This window comes from Sorex araneus, chromosome 3 (genome assembly GCF_027595985.1).
Source record: "Sorex araneus isolate mSorAra2 chromosome 3, mSorAra2.pri, whole genome shotgun sequence".
Taxonomy (NCBI): domain Eukaryota; kingdom Metazoa; phylum Chordata; class Mammalia; order Eulipotyphla; family Soricidae; genus Sorex; species Sorex araneus.
The window spans coordinates 98,059,960-98,072,020 of NC_073304.1; the positions used below are offsets into that span (position 1 = coordinate 98,059,960).

General features: G+C 56.4%; 1 protein-coding gene across 4 annotated transcripts in view; it reads right to left on the reverse strand.

The window, feature by feature from the left end:
* LINGO1 (leucine rich repeat and Ig domain containing 1) overlaps positions 1-12,061 on the reverse strand; it is a 158,127-nt gene that overhangs the window by 49,963 nt on the left and 96,103 nt on the right. For all 4 annotated transcript variants that reach the window (XM_055130935.1, XM_055130933.1, XM_055130936.1 and 1 more), the window contains one exon: positions 2,076-2,161. The gene's annotated coding sequence lies outside the window, so the exon portion shown is untranslated. The remainder of the gene's footprint in view (positions 1-2,075; positions 2,162-12,061) is intronic.

Consider the following 12,061-nt stretch of genomic DNA (forward strand, 5'->3'; position numbering starts at 1 on the left):
ACACTAATCTACGAGATCTAGTGTTCCATGAAAAAAAAAAAATCAAGCGGCGGAGCTGAATACCCGGCATGCCCCAGGCTCTTCTCTTTATTTTTGGTTTTGGGGCCACACCCAGCAATGCTCAGTGCTTATTCCTGGCTCTGTACTCAGGAATCACTCCTGGCGATGCTCAGGGGGACTATATAGGATGCTGGGGATGGAATCCAGGTCCACTGTGAGCCAAGCAAGAGTGCCCTCCCCACTGTACTCTCTCTCCATCCCACCATGCTTCCCTTTTAAACTACATTCACGACTGCACAGGAGGAAGCCTGGAAACATATACAGAGTGGGAGGCAAACCGCTGACCCCTGTGCCCTGTGCAGCGGAAAATCTGAGCAGAACTTCTACCCGGCCCAGCACAGGTGCCGAATCCTAGAATTCAACAAATCACTGGTTGGTTCAATCCTAGGGATCAGAGTCTGGAGAAAGGAAAACACCCTCATCTAAGTGAGCCTGAGCACTTCAAAGCCATGTTATTCAAGATCAACTAGATGTGGAGTAATTACAGGGGTTGGCCTGGGGAGGAGGAGATGGTGGGTTTGCGGGGAGGGAGGAAGGGAGGGAGACAGGCGGTAACGCAGTGGAGAACATATCACCTTAGTCACCAGATGAATGGCTTCATCTCGAGAAAAAATGCTTCCTAACTCCCCAATTGAAATATGTAGAGTGCCAGAGCAATAGTGCAGCTGGTAGGATGCTTGCCCTGCACGTGGCAGACCTGGCATCCTATATAGTCCCCTGAGCACTGCCAGGAGTAATTCCGGAGTGCAGAGCCAGGAGTAACCCCTGAGCATCACTGGGTGACCCCCAAACCAAGGAAGGAAGGAAAGAAGGAAAGAAAGAAAGAAAGAAAGAAAGAAAGAAAGAAAGAAAGAAAGAAAGAAAGAAAGGAAGGAAGGAAGGAAGGAAGGAAGGAAGGAAGGAAGGAAGGAAGGAAGGAAGGAAGGAAGGAAGGAAGGAAGGGAGAAGAAAGAAGAAGAAGAAGAAGAAGAAGAAGGAGGAGGAGGAGGAGGAGGAGGAGGAGGAGGAGGAGGAGGAGGAGGAAGCAGAAATAGGGCACTCCGAGGCCCCCGTGATCCGCTGTGCCTCTGCCCGCCCCAGCCCAACTGAGCACGCTGGGCTCCACACTCATGAAACAGCTTTCTATTCCTGTTCCTTTCACAGCTCCACGCCTGTCTCACGGCTCTTCTCACAGCGCCTGCCCCGTGACCTGCTCCGTGTGGACACGCTGCCACAGAGCCAGGGGCAGGGGCAGCTGAGACCCCCCTGGGACACTGTGCCAGGTCTCCTCCTGGATGTGTCCTGGAAGTCCCGGAAGTGAGGAAATGCCCACTGACCGCAGCCTGAGCAGAGTGTCCTGGGGGGAGAGGTCCCTGGCCCCGCATGGGCGCAGAGGCCCCAGGGGCCAGCAGAGGATGCTGGACAGAGGCATGGGGCAGTAAGGCTTGGGCCCAAGTTCTAGGGCCACCAGCTTCATCAAACAAACTAGCTCCTGCACTATCTGGGCTGTAAACCGCTAAAATGACAGTGTCTTGTCTGCCTACAGTTGAGATTTCCTGGGCCATCCTGGACCCTTCCCAGTTTGCCTGGAAGCCCCCACAACGTGCTCCTTGGGGAATGTGGCCCCAAGCAGAACCCCCCGCCCCGCCGTGGGATGGCAGACTCAGTCTAGAGATACCCTCCCAGTGTGGGGGCCAACGCCCAGGGCAACACTGACGGGAGGGATGGGCAGGGGAAAGGGGCAGGAGCGAACCCGAGGCAAAGCCAAGCAGATGTGAGTCCATGGAGCCCTGCCAGGCCACAGTGACCAGTGACAGAGCCTGGCCCCCGCAACACCCACTGGGAAGGCCGGACACCAGATGCCTCCTCCAGACACTCACCCGGGATGCTTGCTGGTGACTGAGGGGCCTTCAACCCCTGTCCGGTGCCCCTGCCTCAGCACTGGGGGGACACTGTGGGCTCCTGCACCTCATCCCAGAGCCTACCCACCCACCCAGCATGCAGGTGCAGGGCCGAGGCCTGCCCCCTCCTCCTACCTGGGTCAGACGGCGGCGGGAGGCAAAGACAGTGGCCTCTGGGGGCCTGGGGAGCAGCAACTGGTCGGCGACGGTGACAGCATGCACTGTGCAGGGAGAAGAGAAAGGTGAGCACAGAGACGGGGCTTCTGCTCCCGGGGGTGGCCCCCAGCACAGCCTCCGGGATGGGCCCGAGCCCGCTAGCGTGCTCAGCCAGACTGACCTCAAACTCAGAGGTATGAGCCCCAGTATTCAAGGCCCTGAGCAAGTCTCTCCCTCCCTGTCCTCTCGTACTGTCTGCCTGTGTCAGTACACTTGACCTCCACTTGTACACTTGAGCATGCACACACGCACATGGGTACACACATCTGCACACAGACATTGTGTACACCTGTATGTACACACATATTCACATGCACACAAAATGTACATGAGCATGTACCTATGCACATAAACACAATCATGCACATGCACAACAACGCACAGATATACAACAATGCATACACGTAACAATGCATACACATAGTCATGCACACATTCAAATAGGCAGCTCCACCTCATTGCCCCAAGGTTACCATTGTTACCCACCAAGTATGTCTCCTGCTTTCTGAAGCTTCCCTTATACTTCCTCATTGCCAGTGTCCCGTATTCCATATATCTAGATCCCCCAACCCACAACCCCCTCATCAAAGACTTAAGAAACACCTTTCCACCACAGCCCCATCTGGCTTGGCTGGCTACTTCCTCCTGTTTCCATCCACCCTTTCATCCACCCAGCCATCCACCCATCCACCCACCCATCCATCCATCCATCCATCCATCCATCCATCCATCCACCCACTCACCCATCCATCCATCCATCCATGTGGCCATAGGCTGCTATCTTCTGTCCTCCTGTGACTCCACGGGTCCCCTTTGCCACCCACACTGTTTACTGACAGCCTCCAGGGACACACATCATGCCCAGAGCTTGCCCACCCTCAGTGTCTACTCCAGTTCACCCTGACACTCTCTGGCCCCCCCTGCCCTGGCCTGGCCCTCTCTGCTTGCGGCTCAGGCACATCCTCAGAGCAGGGCCCCTCACCCATCGCACCGCCCAGGAAGCTGGCTTGTCACTGCTTTCCTGCTTCAACAATCCCACAGAGAGCTTTTCCCCAGTCAGGTTAATCAAGGTGTAATTTACTACAGTGAGATCTACCCTTTTTAGTGCAACCTGTGAGTTTTGACAGCTGCAAACAGTTGTGTAATTGCTACCGAAATCATGACACGAAGCAGGGCCGGGGATGTGGCCCAAGGGTTAGTGTACAAGCCTTGCATGGGAGAAGCTCTGGGGTCCATCCCTGGCCCCGCATGCACACCCCTCCCTCACCAGCAGCACTCCAGGCCCTTACAGCTAAAGAGAGAGAAGAAACAAAAGGTAGGGAACAAGCCTATCACCCCCCCCATGTGCCCTTCCTTTGTCATCAGCTCCCTAACAACCAAGGGTCTGCCTTGGGTCACCATAGTGTCACTCACTGCAGAATGTCGTGCAAATGGAATTGCCATTGAGTCTGGCTTTATGTGCATGACACAATGCCTCTCAGATTTCCTTCGATGTTTCCTGTATTCCTGTATCAGACCTTTATTATTTATTTATTTGTTGGTTTTTTTTTTCTTTTTTTCTTTTTGGGTTACTCCTGGCTTTGCACTCAGGAATTACTCCTGGCGGTGCTCAGGGGACCATATGAGATGCTGGGATGCTGCGAATCGAACTGGGTCAGCCATGCGGAGGCAAACGCCCTACCCACTGTGCAATACCTCCAGCCCCCGACCTTTATTTTTTATTGCTGAGTAGAATCCAAGTGTCTGTCCATTCACCAGTTGAGGGACATCTAATCCTTTCCAGTTTGAAGGAATTATGAATAAAAGCACTATAAATATTTGCTATTGTTCTTCTTATAAATGCACGTTTTGGTCTCTCAGGTAAATTTTAACCTCCATTCCCCCTCACCATTTTTTGTTTGTTTGTTTTTTTTGGGGGCACACCCGGTGGTGCTCAGGGCTTACTCCTGGCTCTGTACTCAGGAGTTACTCCTGGCCCTGTGCTCAGAGATCACTCCTGGCACTGTTCAGAGAACCAAATGCAGTGCCAAAGAGCCACCCCGGGTCAGCTGTGTGCAGGCAAACACTTTGCCCACTGTACCTAATCTCTCCGGCCCAAGTTTTACCTTCTTACTGCACAACCGTCTCCCTAGGGGGCCGGTCCTTGCCCCCTGCCCACCAGCAGTGCGGGGCCGTCCCAGGACCTCTGGCCCCTCGCCAGCGTCTGGCACCGTCAGTTCTGTGGGAGCTGATGTTTCAGAGCTGCAGAGATTTCTCTCGGGTTACTTTGCGTTTCCCCACTGACTAGTGATGAGGAATGATCTCTGTATGGGTTGGTTGTTTTATCACTGTCTGGAATTATCATCAAAATGCTCAAGTGATTGGTTTCTTTTCTATTTCCGCCCCTGCCCCCTGAGAGCAGAAGCCCCTGATACCTGGAGGAGTACCTGGCCTGGCTGCGGGCGGTGATGATAATGACAGCGGCAGTGATGACAGCCATAATGGTGATGATGATAATGAGGGTAAGAGCGAGCATTTACAGAGCCCTTATCAGGTGCCCAGGACAGCTCCGAGTACTTCACAAATAATAACACATTTAACACACAGTCACCCCCAGAGAGCCGCTCTCAACACCCCCACCCCCGCTTTCTCGAGGAGGAAACAGAAGTGGAGGAAGTGACGGGTGGACCTGAGAGGGAGGGCCGGAGCTGCTCCAGTCCCGAGTGGACAACACCCCGGGGGCCACACGTGCTGAAGAGTGACAGCTAACCATGCCCACTCCTGGACTTAGGGTCGCCATGGCCAGAGAGTCGAGACTGACTGCTGTGTCCCTAGCTCCCAAACTGAATTTTGTCCTCCTGCTGTGGTGATGCTTGAGGTGAGGCTTGGGGCTGCTGCTGGGTTCTGAGGGGGACCCCCTGAGTGGGGCGAGGGCCCTGCGCAGGACAGACCCCCGAGGGAGCTCACCTCGCCAAGCCAGTTCCTCGAGCCAGGCAGGGGCCCCGTCTGCCAGAGGAGAGAGCAGTTCTCTCTGCCACCTGTCTGGGGTTCGGTTAGGGGTGCCCGGCGAGAGAAGACAGTAAGACTCCCCCCCAGGCTGCTCTGACAGTCTCCCCGGCCCTCACTCCCACCCGCTGCTCCCCCCGTAACCTCACTTTGTGGACAGCATGGCTGCTGAAGGGGACCCAGAGAGAGCCTGCCGTGGAAGACACCGACCTCCCTAGCCTGAGTCCCTCAAAATGGGGATAACTGCACTTCTCAGAGGCAATTAGGAGGTTGCCTGGAGCTGGGGGCTGGGCTCAGTGGGCAAGCACATGCCTTGTACACATGCGACGTGGGTTCAATACCCAGCACACGTGGGGGGCAGACAGGGTGCAGCTTTGGGGGTCAGAGAGAGAACTCGGCCAGCTGGAGCATAGGCTTTGCCTTCTGGAGCACCTGGATTCAGCCCCCAGCTCCCCAGGGGCCCCAGAGCACTTCTTGAGCACCATCAAGTGTGCTAAGCATTGCCAAGGCCCCCAAACGAGCAAAGGTCTCTACTGGCGAGGACAAACTTGAGAAGTTTCTGTGCACTCCTCTCCCTGCATGGAGACGTTTCTGCGTGCTTGTCTCCCTGCAGCCAGGTACCCTGCTGGGTTTGAACTTAGGCCAGGCAATCTGGAAACTGGCTCTGCTCAGGCCCCTGCGGGTTTCTGGGGCACGCCAGGGAGGGGCCCTGGGAGTGAGGCAGGCTGGGAGCTGCTTAAAGTGAAGAAGCAGCAAGACAAAGCAGGCGTGGGGGCACCCAGGCTTCCAGAGAAAAGCCACTGAAAAACAAAAACAAAACCCCATCCTCTCAGAGCCTGGGGGCGGTAGGTGTCACGTTGGCCAGGAAGGACAGACTCGAGTTCTGTCATCGTTTCAGTCGAGAACAAAAGGGTGTGACAAATACAGAAGACGGAAGGCAAGCTTCTACAAAGAAGTGGGTGATGGCGACTTTTCTCTTGATCATGAGGATTGATTCACTGGCAAGTTTATTTTGACCATGAGAAACCCGAAATGCATCCGGAGGTTCCAGCCAGCTCTCTGGCAGAGGACCTCTTTGTTACCGGGTGTGGAATGGAGGTTCTCCCCCAGCTTGGAACCCCGGGGCCTGGCCGGCATCTGGCCCAGATGTGCTTAGATGCCCAGGAGGAGGCACGGGGCCCCAGAGGGCACCAGATGTGCAGCTCCAGCTTCCTGCAGACAAGCATCGCAGCCAGAACACTGAATCCAGTGCTGGGGTCTAGGACCCTGCATGGAAGACACTGCAGCATGCCCCATCACCCAGGGCAAAGGGGTCTTAGATTTGGATGCTCAGGTCTGTTTGTGGAGGCCCGGGACGTATGGTTAAATGCCTGAGTGTCTGGGAAGACACCCCAGTCACCCCCCACCCCAGCCACCAGCCACCACTTCTCCCCTATCTCCCCCACCCCATGCAGCAAGCATCATTTCTCTCGGAGTGAACGGGTTTTGCTGATTGACTGGACTTTAATATTGTCTGCCAAGATTGGGGGCTGGACACAGAGGACAAAGGATCAAAGGTCAATGTTGAAAACTCCTGTAGAGGAGGGAGGGAGGGTTGGCGAGGAAGTGGGGGGTGAGGAGAGCGGGGACAGGAGAAGATGAAGATGTGGGGTCCATGTGGGTGAGGGAGGGTGTGGCCCCAGGGTCCTCAGCTGCTCCACAGATAGAACCACATGAGCTGAGCACATGCCCACCCCCCCGAGCGGCACCTGCTCTGTGGCTGGGGAAACAGAGGCACCTGGAAGAGGAATGACTTGTCACACAGGCGCATTCATCCTTAGGGGCCCGGACAAAACTCACGCCAAGTTGGAAATGAATGGAAGGCAGGAATCTGTCTCTGCCTCCAGTCTCAGCCGGCAGGAGAACCTTCCTTCCATCCCGCACCAGCGCTCCGACCCTGGGCAGGTTACTCAGCCTCTGAGCATTGTGACTCATCTCTAAAACATACCTTTTCCTTTGTTTGTTTGGGAGCCATACCAGTGGTGCTCAGGATTTACTCCTAGCTCTGTGCTCAGGAATTACTCGTGGCAGTGTTTGGGGGGCCATATAGATACCGGGGATCGAACCCGGGTCAGCCGTGTGCAAGATAAGCAGTCTACCTACTATACTATCGCTCAGCCCTGTCTAAAACATACTTTATAGTCATGGAAATTACCACATATGCAAGTGTGTGATTGTGTGATTGTGTGTGTGTGTGTATGCGTTTAATACCTGGTACAGAACAGAAAGAGGAAGACCATAGAACTCTGGAAGCTTTTCCTGGGCTTCCTGGCGTGCATGGGGCACGTGTGCCTGTGCACATATGTGTTCACAGGTCCCTGCCTCTCTCTGAGTGGGCGCCATGTGCATGCGCTTCCTCCCTCCTCCCGCCCCAGGTGCTAGGATCATCAGCCACCCTGTCCCGGAGCCAAACTCCCTGGCATACTTCTCTCTGACAGCCTCACTCCCTAGCACATGGGCAGCCAGTTCCAGAATATTCCTCAAGTTCACCTTCTCCCAGTTTCTCCTCCAGCCCCTGCACTGACCCAAAGGTCCCTCTGCTTTCGATCGCTGGCCACTGTGCCCTCCACACGGGGAGACTAGGGAGACCTGTGCCCTCCATCACTCTGATCTGACCCCGATTCCGCCGAAACCCTCCCGCAAGCCTGACCCAGCAGGATGTGGGACTCTTCAGTTCCGAGAATTCTGACAGATTTGCTTTAGTTTCAGTTTTTGAGCCACACCTGGGGGTGCTCAGGGCTCACTCCCGGCCCTGCGCTCCGGGATCACTCCCGGTGGGGTTCTGGGAACCCAACTCCGGTCAGCCTCGTGCAAGGCAAGCGCCCTTCCCACTGCGTTATTTCTCCGGCCCTGGTCTGACACTTGATCCAACCAAGAGCTCACGCTTCTCTATGCTCAGACACCATAACCCACGCTGGAAAGACAAACTGGTGAACTAGGGAGAATATGTTCACAATCAGAAACAGACTGTCACTGTCACTGTCACCCCATTGCTCATCGATTTGCTCAAGCGGTCACCAATTGTGAGACTTGTTGTTACTGTTTTTGGCATATCGAATACGCTGCGAGTAGCTTGCCAGGCTCTGCCAAGATACTCTCCATAGCTTGCCGGGCTCTCCAAGAGGGACAGAGGAATCGAACTCAGATTGGTTGCATGCAAGGCAAACGCCCTACCCGCTGTGCTATCGCTCCAGCCCACCAGAAACAGACAAGCTTGAAAATTCCTGACAGACTGAAAGCTCCTTAGAGGCACAAGGAAAAGGCATAAAGAAAGGAAAGTGGGCAAAGGCAGGGCTCGATCTAGTGTGCTGGGGGAAGGCTGTGGGGATGGCCCCCCTCAGACGGGCAGGAACGGACACTGCCTGCCTTTGTGGAAGAGCGGTCTGGTGTCCCCCACCCCCTACAGTCCCACGCCCAGGCTCCTGCCTGCAGACATGCTGACACGTGTTGGACAGCTACGCATGGAAGCCCCAGAGCCAAAGCTTCATGCGCGAGAGCGAAAAATGGCAACCAGTTCACATTCTCCCATCAGCCCGGGACTGCTCCATCCATCACACTCGTGGCGCGCAACGGAGTATTAGGCACTGATGACAAAGAAAGCGGGGGCTCTGGCTGCCTGACCTTGACAGCGGGCGCAGCAGGGAGATGCCTGCTTGATGCCATCTCTCCATCGTCTCCTTAATGATCTACAGCCCACAGGGCTGCCGAGGCTCTGGGCAAGCTCCAGAGCAGACACGGGGGGATGCCAGCCGCGGGACCGTGGCAGAGTGAGGTTTAAGGACAAGGAGGGAATTCTCCAACCAGACCGAACCTGCTCTGAGTGTGTTTCTACTCTCGCACGAGCAACTGCCTGCTTTTCTGTTCAAAGAGAGAAAAATATGCCCTGTAGTAGGGCCGGAGAGACAGGACAGCAGGGAGGGTGCTTGCCTTGCACACTGCCAACCCGGGCTCGATCCCTGGCACCCCATAAGGTCCCCTAAGCACTGCTACGAGTGATCCCTGAGTGCAGAGCCAGGAGTCACCCCTGAGCACTGCTGGGTGTGGCCCCCCAAACAAAAAAAAAAAACAGAACACAGAGAAAATTAAACAAGCAACAAAAAAAGAAAAAGGAAGAAAATATGCTGTTCCTCTGGATCCTGGCGGTAGTGAGCCAAGAGCCTGGTAGAGGCACCCAGGCCCTGTGGGCCCGCCCTGGGCGTCCCGTTCCTGCTCTTAAGTTCCCTTTCGCATCCCCAGACGATCTCTGTGCCTTTGCCCCTGCTATTCTCTCTGCCAGGAATGTCCTTTCCTGTCTCCTGGTGTTGTTCATGGGCTGGCACCTTCCGGATGCCCGCCCTGAGCTGCCCCTGCCACCACCCCCTCACCATGCCGCCTTCTTGCTGATAAGGTGAGAACCACACTCAGAGGCACCCCAAGTCTAGGGGGCAGAGCTGAGGGTTGGGGGAAACAGGAATCAGTTTACTCCTTATAGCAACTCCTGCCAGGCGGGTCCTCGTGCCAGGACCCCACACTGGATCACATACCTGAGTGTGGAGTGTGGGGACTGAGAAAAGTCCAGCCACAGTGAAGGGACTATGATGGCGCCGGCTCCAAAACAAATTTTAAACCCACTGCACGGAGAATCCCAGGCATTCCTGACAGTGCTTGCTGTTGGCGTTTCTTTTTCATGCTTGCTTTTGTTTGGGAGTCTCTTGCCTGCACGCCTGGTTGTCTTCCCCAGGGACCCTCGGAGGGGATGGGCTCCAGTTTCCCTTCCCACCCCGAGCAGAGCTCCCGGTGGCCGAAGACCACCAGAACCTAGCTACAGCCATGCTGGAGGCCCCTCTCCACACATTCAGACGGGCCTCATGCATGAAGGTACTAGCAGAGGAACCCAGGTGTGTGTAATCCCATCAACAGCTAACATCCAGAGACTTAAAAAGCGAGCTCCCAGAAGCGCGTGGCCACAAAGCGGCCGTGCGATATCTTGTAGCCTACTTCTCCCTCTGGGAGAAACTGGCAAGCTTCTGAGAGTTTCCTGCCCACATGGGACAGCCTTGCAAGCTTCCCATGGTGTATTCATATGCTAAATCCAGTAACAAGCTGGATCCCATTCCCCTGACCCTGAAAGAGCCTCCAGTGGGACATCATTGGGAGGGCCGAGTTGAGAGAGACTTCTAAGATCTCAGGGAAAGGACGAATGGAGAGGTTACTGAGCCCGCTCGAGAAATCGATGATTAATGGGATTTCGTGATCATGATCATGATCGCTTTTGTTTGGGGGCCACACCTGTCAATACTCAGGGGTAACTCTTGGCTCTGTGCCCTGGGACCATTCCTGGTGATGCTCAGGGATGCCAGGAATGAGACCCGGGTTGCCTTGTGCAAGGCAAGCATGCCACCTTCATTCCACACCATGTGGCATTTCTTGGGCAAGCAGAGTGAGCAGAATAAGTTTAAGTCGCCCTACGTGTGCAGATGAGGAAACTAAGGCACAGAGAGGTTAGTTACTTGCTTGAAGTCACCCAGGTAGGAATCAGCAGCCTGGCTAGCTCAGCCAAGTGGGGTGCCCCTAAGCTCCCCCAACCAGACAGGTGCTCAGTAGCCCCCAGGACCTGCACTTGTAAGTCCCAAGGTTGGGGTCAGCCTTGTTGCAACCCCCAGACCTGCCAGAACCCAGGCGGGTCAGGAGTGTGCCCAGGGAGGTGTGCTAGGGCCAGGGCCACCAGCAGGGCACAGGAAGTGGACAGTACTGTGAGGGGCCAGCTGACCTGGGTGCCGAGGACAGCACGGTGGAGAAAGTGCAGCCCCTCCCGGCTCTCCAACATGCCTGCTGTGTGCCAGGCCCTGGGGTAGCCGGCCTGGGCGGCGGCGCCATCACACACAGGCAAGGGCCACAAGTGGCCTGTGCACAGCCGGAGCAAAACCAGGCAAAAGGCCACGGGCACTGCTCAGAGAAGGGGGACGGCAGGGCACGGGGTGACAGTGTCAGCTGGAGCCTCTACGGGGGCGACAGCGGAGGGGTCTCCCTGGAGGAAGTGGCACGGAGGCCCCGCCTGGGAAGATGCAGGGGAGCCGGGCAGATGGAGCTGGGGAGGAGGGCTCCGGAGGGAACAGCTTGAGCAGGGCTGGAGGTGGGGAGCGGGCGCGTGGGGAAGAGTCACTGGTGCTGGCTGGAGCACAGGCAGTGGGGTGGGCGGGGCGAGTCATGGGGGGGGGGTCCCTGGGGAGGGCGGAGGGGGCTGCCCCATCATCTTTTTTTTTTCTTTTTGGGTCACACCCAGCGATGCTCAGGGGTTACTCCTGGCTCTGCACTCAGGAATCACTCCTGGCAGTTCTCAGGGGACCATATGGGATGCTGGGAATCGAACCCAGGTCGGCCGCATGCAAGGCAAACGCCCTACCCGCTGTGCTATTGCTCCAGCCCCCTGCCCCATCATCTTGCGGGGGAGGCTGACCGACTGCTTCTGTGTGCTGAGGATGGGGCATGTCGGGGCCCTGACCCTCAGGACATGTGAACCACGTGAGCCTGGTGAGCCAGTGTGTGCGTGCACAGGCCAGGCCCCTGGCTGCCAACCCTGCGTTTCCAGGGGAGTTCTGCCTCAGTTTCCCCAGTCTGGGGGATGGAGACCAGCTGGTGGGCTCCCTAGGGCTGGGCCATGGCAGAAGGAGCCTGAGGGGAACCTTCACAAGGGAGGAACCGGAGACGAGCGGGGGTGAAGAAGCTGGATCCTCCCCACGCCAGGCCCCCTGGCTCTGGGGACGCCAGCTGCACTGCAGGCCTTGGCCCTGCCCCCCTATGGCCCAGACCGATTCCCCCAACAGGGGTGAAGCACAGCAGAAGAGGAAGAAGAGTCCCCCATCTCCAGGGGAAGTGTACCCTGCGGGGTGCAGACGGGAACA